The 24,766-nt window shown below is 44.0% G+C and overlaps 1 long non-coding RNA gene and 1 other non-coding gene across 2 annotated transcripts in view; both read right to left on the bottom strand.

Moving 5' to 3' along the window:
* Positions 1-2,158: 2,158 nt before the first annotated feature.
* Positions 2,159-24,766, bottom strand: part of LOC142581842 (uncharacterized) — a 37,518-nt gene continuing 14,910 nt past the window's right edge. The window contains exon 3 of the long non-coding RNA XR_012828307.1: positions 2,159-2,228. This is a non-coding gene — a long non-coding RNA (uncharacterized LOC142581842). The remainder of the gene's footprint in view (positions 2,229-24,766) is intronic.
* On the bottom strand, positions 9,519-9,701 carry LOC142583792 (U2 spliceosomal RNA). Its single transcript, XR_012828657.1, has one exon. It is a non-coding gene; the product is annotated as a U2 spliceosomal RNA (small nuclear RNA).

Here is a 24,766-nt window from a genome sequence, read left to right as displayed (position 1 = left end):
GCTGGTATTTAAACACAAATTATTGAGTTTAAAGTGTCTTGGTGCGCTGCCTTGTTTTTTTAAAGTATATACAGAGATTTTAGACGAACTATGCGCGAACTTTTGCCGGCGGACACGAGCCAATCAGCGCGCACCATGTGCAGCTCCGTCTTCTTGGTATGGCGCACGGTGTGCAAGTAGCCACGATAGCTGTGACACCCACCGATCAGAAATTCGGAATCGCCACACATACACGCTTCTTATGGCGCCCAGTGGCGTGTTTTTGAGAATGTCAGGCCTTATCTTGAATAGGTGGAACCATATTTCCCGTAGCGTAAGGAATAAAGGCAACAAAATGTGGCGATGGCTGGCTTGCAGCGGCAGCGCAACTTCGGCCAAAGTGAAGCAGGCGTACTGCTTGCATGCTCGCGTAATCAAATACGGCCATACCCCGCACACAACTTTCATACTCAGCCAACTCACAATTATAAATTATTCAGTTGTACGCCCAAGCAAGCATTTACGGGATCCGCGCTCCCTTCTTCTACGCGTGCTAATATCGACACAGCAGTTACTCGTACTTGTGGTCAGCGCGAAAGCGACGAGAACAGCTGCTTAAATGGTTGTATAATCATATACGCTCACTATAGCAAAGCGGCAGATTGGCAGCGGAGGCGTCCGCCTCTTTTGCGGCTCATGTAGCGCAAGCCATCGAACAGTGCGCGTCGTGCCACCGCGTCTCCAGCCGCCGCGCAATTGTTATTTGTCGTGAGGGGTTATTCGCTGCATGAGGCTTTGATGTACGTATGTACTGTTGATGGCGCGTGGTGATCAATACGGCCAAGATAGATAGGGAGGGGAAGGAAGGTGCACCCCCCCCCCATTTTTTTTTTTACTTTGATACGCCAGTAGTTAAAGTTAATACATCTTTCAGGTAGACGATCTATCTGTAGCATGTGTAAAAAGATAATCACTGAGCGCACTCTATGTTACCTGGATGTGCACTCGAGGAAGTACACAGCCAGGTAACATAGAGTGCCCACACAGGTAACATAGTGCTCATATATATATATATATATATATATATATATATATATATATATATATATATATATATATATATATATATATATATATATATATATATATATATATATAAGCCAGAGATAAATATTAAGTAGATTATTTCCCAAACTGGAGGCGAAGCGGAGCCTCTGAAAGACGCCTGCTATGAGAACCGTCTTAAACACTCAATCAACTATATTTGATAGCCTAGCTGGCGCAAAACTTTCATGAAATTCTTGCATATTAGGTTAAATACTGCAGATTTCTGCATATGACTTGCTACTGGAGAATAGCGGGTTGAAAAAGTAAGAAATACTTTATATATTAAGAGAACGCATGGCAGAAATCATTATATACACCATCCTATTTCATGGCATGCTCGATTTTCCGCACAATATAGCCACAATTAGTGCCGGTCGGCATGTAGTGCGAGGGGGGCAAGCAGTGCCTTTTCCTTGAATCTGCGAGTGACTAACATACAGTACAGATAGCTCTAACTGTACTATTCGCAAAAGATGCTTACTGCGCACATTCTGTTACCTACATGTGCACTCAAGTGCACGTGTAGGTAACATAAAAAGAGTGCATGCACCATATATAGATTAATGCTCTATGTTACCTACGTGTGCACTGAAGTGCACACATAGGTAACATCCCGCCGTAAACACAAAGGGCATATACTACAATAATTATATATAAGGGTTGTTTTCTTGGGGCAAAGGAAAGGATAATAAGTCAAGATTTAGTACTTACAATGACTCTGCAGAGTGTATCAACGGCTGTCACAAAGTACAGATATATTTGCCTGTATTATATGTACAGACAGTTGTTATGTGCACTCTATGTCACCTACATGTGCACTCAAGTGTACACTCAGGTAACACATAGTACACATCCAGTTAACATCCTGCTGTAAACATAAAGGACACATCCTAGAGGCATAATAAAGGTCACTTCCTCGAGGTATAGGTTAGGATGAGTAAACATGTGGTACACACAAAGTTGGCGTCCCGGAGGTCACACAAAGGACAAGGAATCATAAAGGTCACATAGGGCACAAGAAGGAAACATAAAGGAAACATAAAGGCAATGACCATTTTCATAGGGGATTGCCCTGAGTGGCAAGTGACGTTGATGGAGAGATGGATTTCAGCGGCCACCCGAGGTGTCGTGATATTGTCCGGCTGGCAGAAGAAAAAGAAAGAGCATGTTAACGTAAATAGGGTCTCTTTTATTTTCAACATTAATCAAACACCAAAGTAGCGTGACAAATATTCAGTGTAACGGGCAGGACAAGGCTTTTTCCAGAGCAAATAAATAATTCGGAGAACCAAAATTAAGTATTCATACTTGCACCTCCTGCCCTTGTGTTGAACACGCAAATGCTTTAGCACCATTAACAATATGACATATATGTAAATGAGACACGCAAGACGTTATACGTGGTTTTCCGCGTAGACCATAACCACGTTACCACTAGAACCTACTGAAAGCGGTTCTTGGGAGCAGCAGCATATGAATGTAATTCGCTACGGAAAATGTAATTTCGCTACGTGGAACATTTTATTTTACACCGCGCAATGTTTGCATGAAGTTTCGATGGGAACGAAATTGTTTATTTAAGTATATCAATTGTGCTACCGCTTAACTTTTTCGCTGGTATCAATGCAGTTCTTTTAGTGAAGGTTAGTAATCCAGCGTACCATTCAGAACTGGGTGCAGACGTGAAAGAGATCTGTTCAAGGCAAATTAAGAGTACACGCGGACTCGCAGCGGGCAGCATGCTGGTGATCACCAGCACCCATCACACGAGGAAGCGTGAAAATTATATGAGAAGCAATAACAATCGCTCATAAACATACATACATACATACATACATACATACATACATACATACATACATACATACATACATACATACATACATACATACATACATACATACATACATACATACATACATACATACATACATACATACATACATACATACATACATACATACATACATACATACATACATACATACATACATACATACATACATACATACATACTTGTGTCTACGAAGGCATCACATACCTGTGACAAACTTAGTTTAGTTGGGCATATTGCAGTCCAACACAAACGTTTACGGACTACGGGATCTCGTAAAACGTTGAGTTTCCTAGCAGCCTGTAAATGTAGCCCGTAAAACCGGACATCAATCACCATGTTATTCCCGTATGCTAACAGCGGCTGGAAATTTTAACATCCCGCTCCCGTGTGAGGGTGCAGAGGTATTAAGCATTCTCTCAGATTTCTCTCAGATTTCTGTCCGTAAAGTGTTGTGGGCGACTGTACCTTGCGATAAGAAATGGGCATGTGGGAATACTGAAAGAATTTCCGCAACTAACCATTTTCACTGATTACTTGTACGTCACACAGAATAAGTTTTGATTTTCTAGAAATTTCGAGGACTACACTAATTCATATAAATTTGACTCCACGTCATTTTCATGCAATGTTGGTGTAAGCTGCCTTTTGCTGTAAGTTGGGCTCTCTTACAAAAAAAAGTGCTTTTTTCCTTCTTTCTGAGCATGCTGTGCTGGCGATATTGAGAAAGGGAGGGCAGCAGTTCAGACGCTGTGGCAGGAGGATGTTTTCTCGATGTTAGACAGTGCGATTGACTGCACTGTCCTTTCTGCCCTCAACACTGTGCTGTATTCTGTGTCTGTGTGCACAAATGACAACTGTTCCGAGTAACCAGCAGGTGAATTGAAGAAACTTGCTTGATCTATTTGCATTAAATGCTGTGTATCATGTAAAGGCCACGTTTCCCTAAAGAAGAACTGAAGTTTGGGATAACTGGTATAGATTCACCTCAACGTCTGATCATCATCATCATCATCATCAGCCTGGTTACGCCCACTGCAGGGCAAAGGCCTCTCCCATACTTCTCCAAATCCGGTCATGTACTAATTGTGGCCATGTTGTCCCAGCAAACTTCTTGATCTCATCCGCGCATCTAACTTTCTGTCGCCCTCTACTACGCTTCCCTTCCCTTGGAATTCATTCCGTAACTCTTAATGACCATCGGTTATCTTCCCTCCTCATTAAGTGTCCTGCTCATGCCCCATTTCTTTTTCTTGATTTCAACTAAGATATTAACTCGCGTTTGTTCCCTCACCCAATCTGCTCTTTTCTTATCCCTTAACGTTCCACCTATCATTCTTCTTTCCATAGCTCGTTGCGTCGTCCTCAATTTAAGTAGAACCCTTTTCGTAAGCCTCCAGGTTTCTGCCCCGTACGTCAGTACTTGTAAGACACAGCTGTTATAAACTTTTCTCTTGAGGGATAATGGCAACCTGCTTTTCATGATCTGAGAATGCCTGCCAAACGTACCCCAGCCCATTCTTATTCTTCTGATTATTTCAGTCTCATGATCCGGATCCGCAGTCACTACCTGTCCTAAATAGATGTATTCCCTTACCACTTCCAGTACCTCACTACCTATCGTAAACTGCTGTTTTCTTCCGAGACTGTTAAACATTACTTTAATTTTCTGCAGATCAATCTTTAGACCCACCCTTCTGCTTTGCCTCTCCAGGTCAGTGAGCATGCATTGCAGTTGGTCCCCTGAGTTACTAAGCAAGCCAATATCATCAGCGAATCGCAAGTTACTAAGGTATTCTCCATTAACTCTTATCCCCAATTCTTCCCAATCCAGGTCTCTGAATACCTCCTGTAAACACGCGGTGAATAGCATTGGAGAGATCGTATCTCCCTGCCTGACGCCTTTCTTTATTGATATTTTGTTGCTTTCTTTATGGAGGACTACGGTGGCTGTGGAGCCGCTATAGATATCTTTCAGTATTTTTACATACGGCTCGTCTACACCCTGATTCCGCAATGCCTCCATGACTGCTGAGGTTTCGACTGAATCAAACGGTTTTTCGTAATCAATGAAAGCTATATATAAGGGTTGGTTATATTCCGCACATTTTTCCATCACCTGATTGATAGTGTGAATATAGTCTATTGTTCAGTAGCCTTTACGGAATCCTGCCTGGTCCTTTGGTTGACGGAAGTCTAAGGTGTTCCTGATTCTATTTGCAATTACCTTAGTAAATACTTTGTAGGCAACGGACAGTAAGCTGATCGGTCTATAATTTTTCAAGTCTTTGGCGTCCCCTTTCTTATGGATTAGGATTATGTTAGCGTTCTTCCAAGATTCCGGTACGCTCGAAGTCATGAGGCATTGCGTATACAGGGCGGCCAGTTTCTCTAGAACAATCTGCCCACCATCCTTCAACAAACCTGCTGTTACCTGAACCTCCCCAGCTGCCTTCTCTCTTTGCATAGCTCCCAAGGCTTTCTTTACTTCTTCCGGCGTTACCTGTGGAATTTCGAATTCCTCTAGACTATTCTCTCTTCCATTATCGTCGTGGGTGCCACTGGTACTGTATAAATTCGTATAGAACTCCTCAGCCACTTGAACTATCTCATCCCTATTAGTAATGATATTGCCGGCTTTGTCTCTTAACGCATACATCTGATTCTTGCCAATTCCTAGTTTCTTCTACACTGCTTTTAGGCTTCCTCCGTTCCTGAGAGAATGTACAATTCTATCCATATTATGCTTCCTTATGTCAGCTGTCTTACGCTTGTTGATTAACTTCGAAAGTTCTGCCAGTTCTATTCTAGCTGTAGGGTTAGAGGCTTTCGCACATTGGCGTTTCTTGATCAGATCTTTCGTCTCCTGCGATAGCTTACTAGTATCCTGTCTAACGGAGTTACCATCGACTTCTATTGAACATTCCTTAATGATGGCCACAAGATTGTCGTTCATTGCTTCAACACTAAGCTCCTCTTCCTGAGTTAAAGCCGAATACCTGTTCTGTAACTTGATCTGGAATTCCTCTATTTTCCCTCTTACCGCTCACTCATTGCTCAGCTTCTTATGTACCAGTTTCTTCCCTTCCCTCCTCAGGTCTAGGCTAATTCGAGTTCTTACCATCCTATGGTCACTACAGCGCACCTTGCTGAGCACGGCCACATGTTCTATGATGCCAGAGTTAGCGCAGAGTATGAAGTCTATTTCATTCCTAGTCTCGCCGTTAAGAGCTCCTCCACCTCCACTTTCGGCTGTCACGCTTGCGGAAGAAGGTATTCACTATCCGCATATTATTCTGTTCCGCAAACTCTACTAATAACTCTCCCCTGCTATTTCTAGTGCCTATGCCATATTCCCCCACTGCCTTGTCTCCAGCCTGCTTCTTGCCTACCTTGGCATTAAAGTCGCCCATCAGTATAGTGTATTTTGTTTTGACTTTACCCATCGCCGATTCCACGTCTTCATAGAAGCTTTCGACTTGCTGGTCATCATGACTGGATGTAGGGGCGTAGACCTGTACAACCTTCATTTTGTACCTCTTATTAAGTTTCACAACAAGACCTGCCGCCCTCTCGTTAATGCTATAGAATTCCTGTACGTTACCAGCTATATTCTTATTAATCAGGAATCCGACTCCTAGTTCTCATCTCTCCGCTAAGGCATGGTAGCACAGGACGGGCCCGGTTTTTAGCACTGTATATGCTTCTTTTGGCCTCCTAACTTCACTGAGCCCTATTATATCCCATGTACTGCCCTCTATTTCCTCCAATAACACTGCTAGACTCGCCTCACTAGATAACATTCTAGCGTTAAACGTTGCCAGGTTCATATTCCAATAGCGGCCTTTCTGGAGCCAGGGATTCTTAGCATCCTCTGCTGCGTCGCAGGTCTGACCGCCGCCGCAGTCAGTTGCTTCGCAGCTGCTGGGGACTGAGGGCCGGGGTTTGATTGTCGTGTTCATATAGGAGGTTGTGACCAAGTACTGCACCCGGGTGGCCAATCCTGCTCTGGTGAGGGAGTACGTTACTGGTTCTGGTCACTGGGATCAGGCCACACTCCAGGCCTGTTTATGCAATTTATCAACACGCGGATTTTTTTTTAATCCGGTGGAAAATTGCGCGGCACCGGGATTCGAACCACGGACTTCTTGCACGCGAAGCGGGTGTTCTACCTCTACGCCACCGCTGCACCTTCAACGTCTCAAGCTCCAAACCCAACGCGAAAGGAAGGAGGAACGGAAGGAAGGGAGGAAAGGAAATAGATAGATAGATAGATAGATAGATAGATAGATAGATAGATAGATAGATAGATAGATAGATAGATAGATAGATAGATAGATAGATAGATAGATAGATAGATAGATAGATAGATAGATAGATAGATAGATAGATAGATAGATAGATAGATAGGCTTATTCTTAAAGAGGAAGTACTACGGGGCTAACTGAAACTGAACGACCTAATTAAAACAATACAAATCCGTACAAATCAACATGGCAATCAGAACACAAATCAACACAGAAAGACACAAACTAAAAGAACTACAAACAATCCTCACCCGAATATCGCATGCACAATAAAAGATACACAGATGAGGAATGAAGCATACAGCAGCGTGTGTGAAGAACAAATGACACAGTTATCTCAGTGCTTGAAGATGTAGTCTGCTTCCATAACATCTCGCCTAATCCTTCTCTTGTGCCAGAACAAGAAGTATGCAGTATTAAAGAAAGGGCCACTGCCTGCGCCAGCGCCATGATAATTAAGCGGCTTCTGGCTTTCTTGTCGACATCATTAGCATGTTCCCTTGATCTAATATTCATGCCTCTACCCGTCTGCCCCGCATAACAATGGCCACATTAAAGGGATCTTCAGTGAGCAACCTATGACGTGCATTTCTATATATATGTTCTTATGCTTGACGCTACACTGGCTGTGCGAGCGGTGACCGAAAGTATGCTGCTATTCTTATGACAGCTCCGTACGGTGTGCTTCCTATCTTCTTTGGTGCCGCAAAAGTTATATCAACACCACATCAACTCCTTCTTGCGCTCGAGAATCTGAATGACATGGAGTACTGGCTCTGGAAATAGCTGCATTAGGTGTCTTTACTTCCAATCCACGGTTTTTGTGTAGAAGGAGGAGACGTCTGTTCGTAGGGCCTATATCTATTGGCTCGCGCCTAGCGCCTGCTCTAATTTATTTTGACAATGTGTCACCTGTAATTAACCTTACACCTCTTCGCTCGTGGTAGTTCACCTAACATGACCCGGGAGAAGGAAAATTAGTAGTCAGAAAGCATTGCTGATTTGGGCTCTCTTCAGTAAAGGAGTGAGTGAAGTATGACATGTCTCTCTGTGTTCTGTCTACTACCTGGACGAACAAAACCGGTACAGGAATGAGAACATTTAACATCACATGACGACTGCGGTATGCGGTCAACATCACCGCCAAATACCGTCAATGAACACAAACAGCCCAGATAGCTTCGCTTCCACCAGTTCCCACTGTGTGTGGGAACTGATTATTTTTAAAGAGAAGCTGTCTATGCCTACCCTCCGGGAAAATCGTGGCGGCGAACAGAAAACGCCTGGCGGTAAAGCCAACTTTTTCGTGAATGATGTATAGCTGTCAAGTTAATGTAGGTATCTTGAAAAAATATCATGCTGAAATTCACTGCTAAGACGACTCTATCATTACGCCGAGTTTTATTTACTTGTCATAATTAGTTAGTTCACAAGGAAGTTGTAAACGTTACAGAATTCCCATCTGCTGTCAATACATTGGCAGCTACAGAGGGAGTATGGTTAGAGAAAACGGCTGTAACTCTTGTTTTATCAAACCTCTCCCGAAACAGATTATATGACAATTAGCAGCTAAGACAAGTCTAACACAACGCAGAGTTTCATCTACTTTTCTTAATTACGTAGCTTATAGTGAAGTTGTAAATATCGTGGAATTCCTGTCTGCGGTCGATACGTGGACTTCTACGGTAGGGAAACGGACAGCCCCGGTGTTTGTCCGCTAGAATAAAACTCTAGTCCTTCCAAGTTTCATTCAGCTAATTAACTAGAAAATATGCTCAATCCGAAATTACAAACAAACGTGTTTTATATCGTGCACTCCTTTCGACTGTGCCCCCGTCAACGCATATCATCGCTCGCGTCGAGGCTCGGTTTAACAGCCACCTGCGTCTAAACGGCGTCCCGTCGCAGCTACGTCGACAAACCTGCGTCTTTTATGACGGCGTCGTAAAAGCCCTTTGGTGTTGGCAGAGCCACTGGCAGTACGTGCATCACAGTGACCACAAGGTCATCGTCACTTGCTTGACAAGATAAAGATGTAAAATAAAGAGAAACGAGACAAGACAACAAATGATTGTGTATTTCATTGCATTTCGCATAAATGTCATATACGTAATTATATCTATGTTACGTACCAACAAAACTCTGTATCAACATACTTTATACCATCATAGAAGCTTCGCTGGTTCAACCACTTTCACAGGGTAGAATGGCTCCTCAATGTTTTTTTTTTTTTTTTTTAAGCGAAGCCGTTTATGACTAGGGTTCCGGGTATTTATGTTCTGCGTGTACAAAAACCGTGTGCCGATTCCAGAGATGGTACAATTCCGGGCCAACCCGCGGCTGAGGTGAAGCAGGCTTCAAGCACTCCGCCAACTTGCAAAATTAAGTTTAATATCGTGGGTCCAAATAGAACGCGCATGAGATATCATAATGGCAAGAACAGTTTTGCACTTTGACCCACGTCGCCCATGTCTACGTTCGCACTACCCTCTCCGTGTCGGCGTTCCAAGCGCTTGCGTATGTACTCTCCTTCCCCAGTGCAGAGTAGCAGACTAGAGCGCACTAGCTCAGGTCGACCTCTCTGTCTTTGCTATCAATAAATTCTACTCATTTCCTACAGCTTTTCCGTGGTGGCGGTGCCGTCGAAACATCACGCGTTTCTAGTTTCCTGCGGCTCCTCGGGTGCATATATATATATATATATATATATATATATATATATATATGGCTCTTTTTGAGACTCGCTGGTCATCCACTTTCACAAAGGGGAACGGCCCATCATTTTCCTTTCTTTTTCGTTTTTTGCACATGCGTAAATATAGGGGGTGGAGGGGGGAGGGTTCTTTAAAGCTGTTCATTTCTGTGATTTTAATAAAGTATTTCACTGTCGAGTTAGCACCGTTGTCTGTTCTCTCTATTTTGTGTCCTGTTTTGAACCCAAGATATCACGCTGATTTTGTTTGCATATGTTTAAGCCCTTCCTAGTTCGCTCCTTCCTGAATATATTTCGTTCTCCTTCTTTAATTTTCTTTTCTCGAAGCTCACAAACGCCAGTACTCCCTTGCACTGCCTTAAAGTCAGATATAGTAGATTCAAAGAATAACATCTACATTTACACTGAGGTGGCTTCATTGGGAAACTTTTCTAGTTCACCATGAAAACAATAATAATTGAAAGGAGCACCTTTCTTTTTTTATTCTTCTTCTTTAAAACAAGGTATTCACGTGCATCGCATTTACGCACTGCAAAAAGAAAAGAAAGGAGTAACGCAAGATAATAAAGACAACTTACATTCATGGTATTCGTTCAACGCCTCGCCGCCACACGCAAGCGTGTGTCTACTTTGACATAAACAGCTTGCAAAAAACAAAAAGAGAAAGAGGAACGCACACGCGCAAAAGCCTTTCAGTGCAACAGTAAGCTGAAAAGATAAAAAAATGTAGCAGAAAAGAACCGGCCGTTAGGACAGGTCCCTTCCAGACAGAAACGGTGCGACCGAAGACTATCACTCGTTGCGCAACTGACAACGCTTTGAACACGAATCGTCCGTACCTTGTTGTGGCCGCAACACGGCTTGCACTCGACTGCTACAAGCTGTTCTCGACGCTTTTCCTTTTTCACGCGTTCCCCCCTCCCTTCTTATTGTCTCCTCCGCGTTTTATTTTCGTATTACACGGATATTTGCGTTTATTTCGTTTGCTTCTTTCCTTCCTGTCGACCTACCGCTGAAACGAGCAACCGCGCACGACCTACCGCGTATAGCATCGCCAACCGGTACACTCTCGCAAATGAGGCGCCGCGATTAGGGAAAGGCCGCGCACTTTCCCGCTGCAGCGCCACTTACCGTGACTGCTGCCCACGCGGCCCACGGCTCACCCTTCAGGAGCACGCATTCACGGCGATTACGGCTACTCTTTTCAATGCTTCGTTTTTACTGTCGGGTGGAGAGTTGTTTCCTTTCATTTTTCGCTTCACCAACCTCTTCACTTCTCATTAATACAGACCTGGAGTTCTTTTTTTTTCTTTTTCTTCTTCTAGAAGTATAGATTGCTTTCGCTTTTTTTTTCTCTTTCCTTTCTTTTTTTCTCGCTGCTCTCACTTGGTAACGGGCCTGCTGCTGCAGACGTTAATTAGGACACGGCGATAGAAAAGAAGGATGAAAGAAAAAGCTCAGTGCAATTCCACGATGAACGTAAGCGTATAGGGAGACGCGTCGGTACAGCAGAAAAGATGGAACGGAGCATTGTAATGAACGGAGATGAGGAAACAGAAATCTTGGCGAGCCAGAAATCCAATGACGGCGTATAAGATGGAGTCAAATGGGGTGCACGCGGCTCTATGCCTCGACTCGTCGGCCAGACATTCGGTTGCGTTACATGCGTATAGAACAACGCCATCTCCCACCGCACCCTTTCCATTCTTTATTTCAAATTTCTTTCCTCCAGATCGACATCGAATGAGATCGATGAGACGTTGGCCGGGCTGTTGCAACTGCAACGTCGTCGCGGTTGCAGATTGCGGTGGCGACAAGAGGATTTATGCTGATTGCGTCGGCGTCACCGATTCGGTCCTGTGTGTATGCGCATGCACAGGCGTGCAAATTTGTTGCGCGTTTCTGAGCTCGTCCCTGTAGATCCCTAGCGCCCACGACCGTTCACGGCTTGCGTACTTTGGAGAGGGGGCGCAGGAGCGAGCGTCCGCGTTTGCATTTTCTCGATGCTTTAGAAACAGAAAGAGAAAAAAAAACTGCGCTTTTCCACAAGAACAACTATCACGCCTCGCATCAGCAACCTCCCGTCGCTGACTGTCACCTGTTTATATTTGCGCCGCGCCCCTCTTCTTTTCTGCCTCTCCCTCTTCATCTTCTTTATTCCAGCTACAGCTTTGTCCTCGCCACGCGCACGTTATGCAACAACGTGTTTATGAAACCTGGTGCAAGCATATTCGTTTGCCGTTACGGCGTAACAAATGCCATACCAGATATGACCGAGTGCATGCAGTGTTAGGCGCGGAACCCGCAGAGATGTTTCATGAAGGTAACTTTGCTGTTGTGAGGTTGGGTTTGTCATTTGGAAATACTTCCACAATAAAGAAACTGACACGACAAAATTGCTGAGACTGGAGATATCATGAAAGGCTGGACGATGCACTAGCTGACAACCGACTACCTTGCTGTTTGGGGAAACTACAAAAACAAAATGCAATCCATGAGTTAGTCTAAACGAAAGCAGTAAAAAAAAGGCGTGGCATAAAGGAACCGGTAGTCCGCACCGCTCCTCGTATGAACTGCATGGCAGCGTCATCTACACATTTGTGTAAATAACCCTGCCGCCCTTTTTGAGCAACTACCAGTTACTGGTGTTCATTACAAACCACAGATAGAGTGCAGCATCAAAAAAAAATGGTTATTTTAATTGTGAGCCAGCTGCAAATTTCATTCTTCCAGCTGTACAGAGACGAAGGCTGAGGGGACAGTCAAAGCTCTCGTAGAGCTGTTGGGGCTGCTAGAAGTGGTGTCCGCGCAGATATGAACGCGTTCAAAATCTGATTCATGCATGAGAGAAAGAGACAGCCGCTTCAAGGCTAGCGCAGGTACGTAAGCCTTCTTGGCGCTCCCAGGAACTGAGATGCGCAGCTAATATTTTCATGTGCTATGGCATCGACAGCAGCAAAACTTGCGGTTCTCGAAAGTGGCGTTGATTATGTGACTCAGCAACCACAAATATGGTGAGCAATATTTTGTAATTTCAAGGTAGCCCTTCAAACACTGCAGTTTTGCCTTGCGTCATGGCTCTCGTGAGCAGATGGTATGTGAAATTAGACATACTAACCACCAAGTCTTTCGAGCACAGCCATGACAATTTATTTCAGTAGCTGCCAAGCCGCTGCGGAATTGACGGCAACGGCAGGGTAGATGAGACAGAGCACATGGCTCTCCAGGAAGGTCAGCGCGTATCATTAACGTTGTCGACAACCAGTGCAGCTGCGCAACTTTACTTGCCTGCACATAGCATTACACTTTGACATTGGAATTTGCCTGATTTTACCAACTCGCGATTATATTCACTGGATCCTGGAGTCCTACTTCGCCTGCCATCCCAGTCCTGCCGCCATAAAACAACTTCTAGCGAGCGGCCTGTGGCTGGGCGTCGCATTCAGTAACGTTTATTCATTCTTCATCGGAATGGCCAACATTACCGCACGCAACTCTTGCGGGCGAGATAAGATCGTTTGCAATTGTATACCCAGCTGTCCGACGAGATAGGGAGAGAATGGCTGACGTGGTAGAGAAGGAAACTTCTCCTCTTTAAGAAGCATCCATGTGACAAACACATGGATGATCTTAAGGAAGGAAAAAGTGGAGAAGGAAAGCAGGGAGGTTAACCAGTTTAGCCTAACCGGTTTGCTACCCCACACATGGGAGCGGGATCGTTGGTTACAGTCTGTCACTCTTGCGCGGTACGTCACATCACTGTCACAGCCACTTGTCCAAGCCCGTCTCTTTCATAAACCGAAGTAGTCCCTTAGTCGCCTTCAGCTGCGATGTCTTCTGTCGGCGATATGTGAAAATGGTTGCAACTGACAATGGTCTATTGTCAAGGTGCTCTAGAACGGACGCCATGGACTGTCTCTGAACATTATATTCAGGACAGTCGCACAGAATGTGTTCTAGTGCCTCCTCGCAAGACAGGCATTGCAGAGAGCGTTGTCGGCCATTCCAATGCGAGACGAGTAAGATTTCGTGAAGGCCACCCCTAGCCATAAGCGATAAAGCAGGGTGGTCTCACTTCGGCGGAGTCCAGTTGGCATACAGAGATGCATCAAGGACGGCAGGTCGTGTTGACGATTGCTCCGGTTGGTCTGGCTGCTTGGTGTGCACCATAGAGAGAGCGTGATCTCCCGTGCAAGCACTTGAAGTCTGCTGGCTGCGTCGGACCGTGAAAGTGGTATGGCCTCTTCCTGTGTGTCTTCAAGAACTGTCCGAGCGGCTTTATCGGCGTCTTCGTTTCCTATGACGCCGCAGTGACTTGGCAGCCGCTGAAACGTCACGTGGTGTCCTTTCTCATGTGATGTATGGAGTAGGCATCTAATATCGAGCACGAGCTGTTCGAATGGCCCGCGACGCAGAACTGTTATCACAGATTGTAGGGCTGCCTTTGAGTCACTGAAAATTTACCATTGTCGAGGTGGTTCCCGATTGACGAAACAAAGTGCAGCGCGAAGAGCAGCTAGTTGCGCAGATGTAGATGTCATTGGTTAATAATAATAATAATAATATTTGGGGTTTTACGTGCCAAAACCACTTTCTGATTATGAGGCACGCCGTAGTGGAGGACTCCGGAAATTTTGACCACCTGGGGTTCTTTAACGTGCACCTAAATCTAAGCACACGGGTGTTTTCGCATTTCGCCCCCATCGAAATGCAGCCGCCGTGGCCGGGATTCGATCCCGCGACCTCGTGCTCAGCAGCCCAACACCATAGCCACTGAGCAACCACGGCGGGTCTGTCATTGGTTGGTCAGTCCTAAAGCTCATGGTAATACCTCTTGCTGGGGACGACCACAGCACCGGACGAACATTGGGTGTTTGTGGAACCATCAGTATAAAATTGTGCACTGTCCGCGTACCTCTCGTGCAGAAGAAGCAGAGACAGTTGTTTCAGCACAGGCGACGACGGCTCAGACTTTTTCCCGATTCCTGGTACGCTGAGATGGACTGTGAGGCTGACAAGGCACCAAGGGGTACCTTAAGGATGATCTTAAGGGACAGTGTGGTAGATTAGGTGAGTAAAATGCATAGCTTTTCCCGAAATGCTAGTACGAAACCGTCCTTTACTTCTTGGTATTAGTCGCGAAACACCTTTACTTCCAATGACCAACGTCAAGATATTTACTTCCGTGACCAATGTAAAAATAGTGAAATTGGTCACAAAATGTATTTACTTTCGGAAACCCTATCAGCGCTGACATTTGAACACAGCTCTTTCTGGAGGCTATCTCAGCTAAAGTCCATCTCTGCTATGATAATCGCAGAAGAAAAAGAAATGCTAGCGCAAGTACCATAACACAAAGGATGTTTACTTCCATTGTGCACCGTGAATTTCGCGGCGTTTTAGAATGTTCGTTCCAGAATCCTCCAGCAGCACTACAAAGCTCATGTATTGCAGCTATACTGTGCACAGCAGGCTAAAATATGAGGGCGTGGCTAAGGTATATAGGGGTACGTGCGTGAGCGTGTGCAAGTAGGCAAGCGGTATTTAATTCAACGCGCTATTTTACAGAACTCGGGTAGCGTGCCTTGGGTGCACGTTGAAGAACCCCAGGTGGTCAAAATTATACCGCAGTCCGGCACAACGGCGCCCCTCATAATCATATCCTGGTTTCTGCACGTGAAATTCTAGTATATAATTTAAATATTTTAATCTGAAAGAATTCAGTTATGGAACTCTTTCATATAATAAAGAAAGCTGAAAGTGGACCACTTAAAGCCAACATATGCGTGGTAAAGCCAAGTGAATGGCGAAGAGAAAGTAACGTTTCGTAGAAAACTAGCTTCAGTTTAATGTTTTTTACCAGCGGCCTTTTAATCATGTGTGATTGCCTTCAAGCACTCTTGTGAAAAACGGAAACACTGAAACATAGTGCCTGGTTAACCGTGCAGTGCCTGGTAACCATAGTGCCTGGTAAACCGTGCAGGTTAACTCTTGCGTGCGTCTTACCCTGATTATCTGTGTGCGTTTTCTTCTTACGTGCAGAGTCAGTTCTTCGCGCTATCGTAAGTAGTTTTGGCGTGTACGACGCACATTTCTTTAAAAGTTGTGCGTTCCTACCTTGAGCCTCTTTTCTTTCCCATTTATTATACGTATTATTGAGGCGTATATGCACGCAGTATGCATACATATACGCTTCAACGTTCTGTGGCGGGGAGCATAAAACTGCAGCTTTTTATTCATTTATTTATTTTCATTCCTAGCATTTTCCCCACACACGGAAAAGAACACCAACGGGCGTCGGTCCATTTGTGTTAGGAACTTTCGAGCGAGTTCCCAAGCATTAGCGAAATGCAGGTATTGGGTAACAAGAGAAACTGCCGGTGCTGGCCCAGCGTCATAAGCTCTGGGCACTGCATCACTAGCGCGTATGTGATTTTATTTTATCAGACTTTTGGGATGTAAAAGAGGCCCTGCATTACTTCAAGAGTGACGGAGCCCGCGCTGAATTTACGTCGTAAGCGAGGTTGTGCTGCTTGTTGAGTGGGTTTTAAAGGGGAAATGGAAGTAAGAAATAAATTTCAGCATTGCCATTGCCATACACCAGCTGTGCGCCGATGTACGGGCCCTGCCTTGTTCTTGCGAAGCCGAAAAATAAAGACGTGCGAGAGATTATCGAGGCTCAGGCGATCTGCCAGATTAGTGACATGTGTGTTAGCGCTCCTTCGGTCGACTTGTTAGAGCTTTTTTGAATAGTTAAAATTTGGCTGATGTAGCTTCTATGTATGGGAGTTAAATAGGTGGTTGTTTCCTGAAAATAAAGTTGTTGAAGTTAACGCATTCTGGTGTCGTCTCCTTTCTGTGTTTGTACGCTGGCGCTAAATATGCTTTCAATGAAAGTAAGAACACGTGAAAAGTTTCTTTCTGTCTTTTTTGCAGCAGTTTCCGATATCGAGCACTCTGTGTCCCTTACTGGCGCGACTTTTACATGTAGCTGTATGAAATGTATTGCTCATTTTATTGATCATGAAGATGTAACTTTCATGGAAAGGCTATTAGTACATGCCATAGGCATAAATGATCTTACGGTTACATTTTACTAGACGTTTGCAATGCTGTAGCCTTTGAGGGTTTAATATAGTATAGCTGATGGGCACATTATTAGGATTTCTCTCAAGTCATAATTGCAAGCACATCTGTGATATTAATATCAGTAGCGGTGTCCAAAAGACCGGAAAATAATGAATCGAGAAGTAACGCAAACAAGATCCTCACTGAAGTGGCATAAAAAAAGAAGAAACTGGTTTCTAATGAAAAAAATGTCATCGTGGAAGAGATGATAAAGCCACTATAACTTACGGTTATATGTATCGTTTTGCTGATTTTACATGTGAAGCTATCACCTTAATCTGTTCACAAGCATAAAGCGGCTGTAAAGCAAGTACTAGCTTCCTGCAGAAACAATGAAGGATTGAACCGGCTCGCTCGATCAATAGACGGTACTGGCTTCGAATCAAATACAACTTCTATGCTTCTTGATCATATCACTTAGTTATCGATTATCCGAGGGGCACAAGGAGACCTTCCCATGGTAGGGAGCGTGTTCGTTCTGCTGTTTGATCAAAAGCAAAATGTGAACTTTTCAAAGAACTTGCACGTAGACGCATATACATCAAACTCATACACAGAATAGTCCACCCGCATATATCTTGCAACATATCCCTTGTTTCCCAATTTACTAAATAATTTTCTTTTTATTTTTCTATTCTCTCCCTTTGCAGAGTCATACGGGCGCTCGCCTTTCAGTTCCACTTCAACTTTAACAAAAACAGCCGTAGCGCAAATTACGACTTTAATTTTCTCCTAAAAAGTGTGCTAAGAGCAACGCGAGAAACTCAAGGAAAGGCACACTCAAAAAACAAACACGCCCACACAGACGCACCCAGACACAAACAGAACGCGAGAGCATTGATCCATAAGCGAGGAATACATTTGCGAGGAGGCTTTTGTTCCAGGCGTCTCCTCTCCCGGTTTTTGTCTCGGTGCCAAACGATAAAACGGTCGAAGAAAGAGCGACAGAAAAGGAAGGGATGCGCTTTCTTGTTTTCACGTGACTGCACTGAGTGGCCTAGTTTTCCTCACGAAGCGGTTATGGCGACGTCACATAGATGCGCCTTCGAGGGGGAGTGCTGGAGAATCGCTGCAGAAGCAAAATGCGATAAGCGTCTTTCTCGGTCTTTAACGCCACGACCCTTTGTTTGGTCTCGTGCCCACGTGATTACACTGTCGCGCACTGGAAGGCATACTGAGAGTGGTATTTTAAAAGAGCGAGGTGAGGCCGAAAACAAGCTGCTATCGCAAGCTGTATAGACACGTTGTTTTCTTTCAACCATACGTTATACCTCTAGTTTTTAACCTTTCGTTTCTTTCCTCAGCACTAGAGATGCCTAAAAGAAAGGAGGGGGGGGGGGGCGGAGCTTATCTCCAAACTTTGGTATGTCAGAAGCTGTCTGAACTCGTGCATAACAGACCCCGTGGCCCCACCCACTTTGATTCCGCAGTCATGATTCCCTTTATACATTTCTGTCTCCTCATCTAAAGTTTATCGGTGCGTTGTATATTGATTCGTCGTAGCAAGGAGAATATGGAGAAAAAAAAAGCTTTAGCAGCATTTTTGCTTCTGACGCTAGTCGCCGACAGGGAAGTTTCCGGCCCGCTTGTTGACCACTTTCGGACGGTGCTTTTTAACCTATACATTGAAGGCAATGTATCAATATATCAACATATGAATAGAAGCATATATGAATCAAGCACAGTTCTTTGTTTTTTCCGCCCGAAATTTAAAACCTAGAGCCTTCCTCTTTGCCTTCCTCTGAAACACGTCGAACATAAACACAGAACCGTCATTCAAGTGCTTGTTTACGAAGCCAGATTCACCCGACACAGCGAAAGTAGTAAACTTTCAGCCCATGGCACTGGGCAGGCAGGTTAACTTTCAGATGCACCGGCCCGATGCTTTCTTTAACTGGTATAGAGTTGGGTATTGTGCAGCAGCGCAGATTCCTTTAGAAAAGGAACCTCTCTGCTGCACTTTTTTTGTCTTGGCTTCTCTCGTATATCTACTTAAGTCCGCACCCCTAAGATCAATCGATATACGACTACTCGCGTCAAATTATATTACATTTATCTGGCTCGACACAGCCTTTGCTTATCTACGTATCAAGGAAACGTGTCCTTGTAAACGTATATGTTTTTGCAAGCTTCAAACCACTGCCTAGCTTTCCCGTTTAGGTTGGCAGCTATTGCTCATGTCTGCTAAAACCCGCCTTCAAAAGTGCCTCGTTTGCCAGCAAGGCTTCCTCCTTGAGAACAAAGAAAGAAGTAAATACTTATACAAGATTTTGTTCGTAGCGCCAACGAAGTGTGTCGGAAAAGCGTTTTCACATTGAACGCTTTCACCGGAAACAGGCTGCCGAAGGATGGTCGAAGTGCAGTAACAGTGCTTTCCTTCTTGAAAAAGCAGAAAAACATACTGCAAGAGAAGACTGCTCGGGACGTTCAGGAAGTCCGCCGCACGTATCATACACCTCGTGGTAGAGACAGAGCTCGGAAAGGGCACGAGGGAAGGCAAGAGGCATGTTCTTGGTCCGCCACGACGTCCTGCTATGCCAAGCGCACGGTAAAAATACAATAACTCTTAAACAAAAAAAAAAAAAAGACACGCACGAGCGACGGAAAGAAAGCGCGCGCGCGCGTTCTCTCTCGCTTCAAGGTATCGGAAAGCAATCCCAAACCGTGAGAAACGACGCCACTCGGCAACATCTGTCGGGAGCCTATTTGCGATGTTCCGTGGTGCACCTACTACTCCCACAACGAAACAGGAAAGAAAAGTCGAGGTAGAAGGAAACAAAAATCTGGAAACGAAAACGGAGGTTGAGCGAGAGACTCTCACGAAAAGAAAAAGCTTGCCGTTGCTGTGTCGCACTTTCTCGAAAAAAAAAAAAGAACAGCAAAAAAAAAAAGAAAGAAACAACAGAAACGCGGGCGTTCTAGCTGCGGCCCGCTCTCATTTTCGCAAGTTTTGGAGGCGGGTGTTCACAAGCTCCTTGTTGACACTCCTCCGTCGGCGTCGTCTACGGTGTCCGTTAGAAGGGCAGTATACGTTTTTTTCTCTCTCTCTCTCCAAGGGTGTGTGCTTACTTAGAAGGGTGCGTACTGAAGTAGCCGAGTGCATCTTGACTTCACTTTTACTTTCTGTTGGATTTCTTTTCCTTCATTTTGTGCGCGAATCATAGTTTCTATTTCTATTTTGGGCTCGCTCCTCGGTATACATCTTTAGGGTGGCTTTCCTCTCACCTATTGCCACGATGAGACAACCTGCTTTGTCCTTTGCCAAGTTTGCAAGAGCTTGTTCAACACGTGTGTGCTTGCTTATGTTAGGCACATTAGCATACAAATTATTTTACGAGAGACGTTTCAAAGTGCTACAACTGAAGCGTTCCTGAGCTGCCTGAACGTATCAAGTGGTATGGGAGCTTACGAGAGCAAAGTCACGCTTATGCCGGCTGAAACGGGTGTTCGTTTCTGGTTAAAGAAATGCGCATATCCAACTAATAGTGACGGTTAACCTAAAGTAAGCACTTTTATTAATCATGAACATTTGTTAGGGCTCCTTCTCACAAACCGTGCGAGCTAGTCCCAGCTACCTTTTTCACGACCCTCTCTTTCCATTCCTACAATATCAGTGTAGTTGTTTGTTTTGGTTTTTTTACTGCAGAGTTTAGTGCTGAGCTAAGACTACACTAGTTTGTGTACGTTCGTTTGCAATTGCAGGAGGCTGAGTACTGCCCATGTCAGTGAAGTTAGACCATGAAACATCATACGTGCAGGGATGCAGAGCTGGGATGCGTTATGTTCTGTCACTGTTTCAAGACGTGTGGTTGTCTCCCACTGATCCCCAAGTAAAAAGCAAAGTGTTTCCAACCTAACTCCCCAACAAAGTAAGTGGCTCGCACGCATTGCTGTGGCATTGGCTCGGAATAATGCATAAGGCTAAGGAGCAGCAATAATTAGCGCAAGTTCTAGCAAAATTTATTGTTACCAAACATCACACATTTATTTCTGCGTGCAGGGCCTGCTGTAACCTTTGTCATGCAGTCTACTGCTTTTCTTTTTTCATCACTCGCGAACCTACCTATTGAATAGATTGAACTCCGACCGATTTTACGCGTACTCAAAAGACCTAAAAGCCCATTCTAGTAAAGCACAACATTAGTCAACAAGCCTGGCCTAGGTAGAAATTTGCAACGTTTAATAAAGCTCCAGAAACCTCTCAACTACATTCGCAAGCCCCGCTACTGACAGTAGGTATGCGGACATTTTCAATAGCATGAAGTTGATTAGCGATAGCGTCCCACTCGGACTGCATGCAATACGATAACAAACTGAAAGTTATTCGTTTAGAGGAACTTAGTTAAAAAATGGTTATCAAAATGATGTTTATCATCTTGAGGCTTGTGCGAAAGCAGGAGCATTATTGGAAGAGAAGGGAAAAATAAATAGAAGCACACACGACTATGCTCAAGTGAAGGAGCAAATAACGAGATACCTTTTATAACAAAAACCTGTCGGCTCACCGGATACGTTAACGTCTGGAATTTACATAAATAAATGAGGGCTATACCAAAGTAGCTTGATAAATATATAACACCCTGTGGATGCGTCATCCTCCTGCATAATGGCGGGACTGATAACGAAAGCAACTATCGATTTCTTAAGCACTTTCAAAGCAGGTCCACCAACGTCACACTTTAGCAAGAAAAGAAAGAAAAAAGCATGCACACAAAAGCGCCGCTTCGCAAAGTGCCGACTTGTTTCTAGAATGATGAAAGGGAAAAAACGGACAGTGCTCCAGCGAACAGATTTATCTATACGTGGTCTTTAAGTGTCTGTGTGCGTGTTTTTTTTTTCTAAAAACACTGTGGGGGATCTCTTGGCACTTCTCGCTTTGATTCCGGCTCTCATCGTAAAGTAGAGATTTCCTCGGGCAGATACCCCAAATTACAGCAGACTATCAGAGGCCCCTTGTCTGCGTCGCAAAAGCTCACTGCTGAAAACTTTTTGTCTTTCTTGCATATTAATTAGCATCTACTCAACTTATGCGTTCCTCCTTCTTTGTTTTTTTTTTGACAATATAGCTTTAAAATGTGCTTCTTTGTTTTTTGCTGGTGGAGGCAACATTCTTGTACACACTTCTTGGAATACTACATTCAGGATAACTTGACGGGCTGCTTAAAAAATGTGTATATTCTGTCAAGTTGGAGAACGCAGAAATGCCTGAAAGGCTGGCTTCCTTAGATCATTGTGGCAGGGTTAACTTGATAAATAATTATTACTTGCTTTTGCCTGTGCTGTAACTTCTCCGCTGAGTGTTGAATTATGTGTGAATCAGCACGCGGCGCCCGAGTGCGGATGTGTTGTGCGAGCACGTCAAATATTTTTTCTACTCAGATTGTTTACACAGTATAGGAATGCTTGAAATTAACTTTATGTTACTTTGATATACGTCTGTTACGCATATCTGTATACAGTTTTTATCAAATGTTCCTAATTACAGAAACACATCTGCAGACGTTCCTTACCAATAATATTGCTTCCTAGACTTCCAAAATGAGAAATCCGCTTGCAAGAAACACGATTGCAAAATGCTACCGCGTAACTCGTTATGCCTATTTTCAATTACCTAGTTTAATTTAGAAACTCCCAGACACAAAAGCAAGCACACACACGCAGATCGTGCGGTATGGCACAAATAAATTAGCAATTGGGCAAAAAACGATAACAACGCATGGAACACGCACGCGAGCTAAGCGTTTTTTATGTCTCGTGTAATCACGGTTATGATGGCTTCACAAAAAGACAGAAACGTGCGAGTACGCAACATGAAGCAGTGGCGCAGAGAGCATGATCTGGCTGAACTGGCTGGTACAGGAAACTCTTCGTCGTCTATGGATTTTTCCTTAAAGCAAAAGAGATATTTGCTATTTGTTTTCCTAAACTTCGTATGACACCGAGTATGCGCCCCTGTTTCACAAGGCGTATAGAAACCTTAAATATATTTGCACATGTGTCGTACACCTTTTTGCATACATCATTCCTCCCCGTTATTACTTGTAGAAACATCCAACATCGCCGTCGTTCCCATGTCATCGCTGCGTCGTCGTCTCACAGCGCGCATCCGCATACGGCGGTATTTGCATTTCGCCATAGCTCTTGAATGATGTAGTGGAAAAGCATAAATTTTGCATCAGATTAAATATTTAGCCGGTGAAGTGCATAAACATAAACACTTCATTAGATTGCACTTCGTATACATAACCTTCTTTATGTAGCTGCACCAAATTAAAAACAAATTGCGCCTAGCAGACAGCGCAATCCTTACCCTTCAACTAAATTAATTGATGGTGCAGCGCCTACGAGAAATAAAAACAAAAAATTGAATCATTAACATCATTACAATATCTTTATAATTGCTTAACTTACTGCACATATTTCAATTAGTGAATTTTAGCCTGTTAGTTCGCAAGACGTACCGTACATACTTGGAACGAATTCTCAGGGCTGCGCCCTTTTCGAGATAATTGTCAGTGTCTGACGAAATGTATTGGCGTTCCGGTAACTTTTGTAGTACAAATGCAGAAAACATCCTTTTCATAAAGAAAACGTAAGTTGACCAACAGTGTACTCCTAACGGAACTTTGACGGCGCCTATCTCGAAACCGGTGCTATCCTCAGAATTCGTGCCAAGTCGATCTGCCTTGCATATTCAGTAGCTAATTTTGTCGATTGAAACATGTGCCGTAAATCAAATAATTTAGAGAGTGAATTAGCATAGTTATTTGATTATTCAATTAGCCGTTTTGATATCTCGTAAACATAAAAGCCGGGTCATCGAGTAATTTGTATCAAGGATTAGAATTCTGCTATCGGCTTCAGGTAAGTTAAACAAAAAAATCTGGTGCAGCAAAAAAAAAAAAGCGCTGTATAGGATGAAAATATAGAAAACTGTATGCATCGCATTTACTTGCATAGATTTCATTAACCGCTTCAGTAAAGCCTCGCATCATATAGCTTTCAACATGTTCATTGGATTTGCATAATATTTCTGTTCAGTTTCAAGACTCCACTTCTATAATCCCCGCGAAATTCTAGACTTGCGCAAACTGCATCTTTCAATGTCAGCCGCGGTAATCATCAAGTATTCATTTTTTAATTGCGCTCCTCTCTTACTGGATCCGGGAATTCATATATGTTAAGTACTTCATACTTGCTTGCTCCACTTTTGAAAGAAATATTTTCGGTTACTAAGGATATACCAGGCCAGACGGGTCGCTTGTTGAATAAACATGGCTATTTGGCTAAGGCCACTGTTGCTGGCACCATGCTTTATTTCGTTTCGACGACAGGTTATATAAATACGATCATGTATGTAGGTACACTTATTTGAAGGTAAAATGATCTCTTACATCTTTCACAGAATTTCAGCATTTACGACTCTCCTCGAAGCAGAAAATTTTGTAACAAGCTCTGTTTTCAAGTAACATTGGCAAAACTACGCTTTCAACTGCCCTTTCCAATGCCAGAGCAAGCAGGGGGCGCTGCAAGCGCTTGATTTCATCGGACGTGTGTTCCTGCGGCTCCGGCGTTTGAAGTGTTTTTTTCCCTTTGTAACTGTGAAATTCCGCCACCTTTGGCCGCTGCTCGTAGCCAGTCCACCTGTGGCACCAAACCGAGCTATCGACGGCCCCCGGGAGCATCGCCTAAAGTGAG

Source organism: Dermacentor variabilis, chromosome 5 (assembly GCF_050947875.1).
Source record: "Dermacentor variabilis isolate Ectoservices chromosome 5, ASM5094787v1, whole genome shotgun sequence".
In the NCBI taxonomy this organism is placed as follows: Eukaryota; Metazoa; Arthropoda; class Arachnida; order Ixodida; family Ixodidae; genus Dermacentor; species Dermacentor variabilis.
The sequence above is the reverse complement of the archived record's forward strand: the minus strand, read 5'-3'. Positions and strand labels throughout refer to the sequence as shown.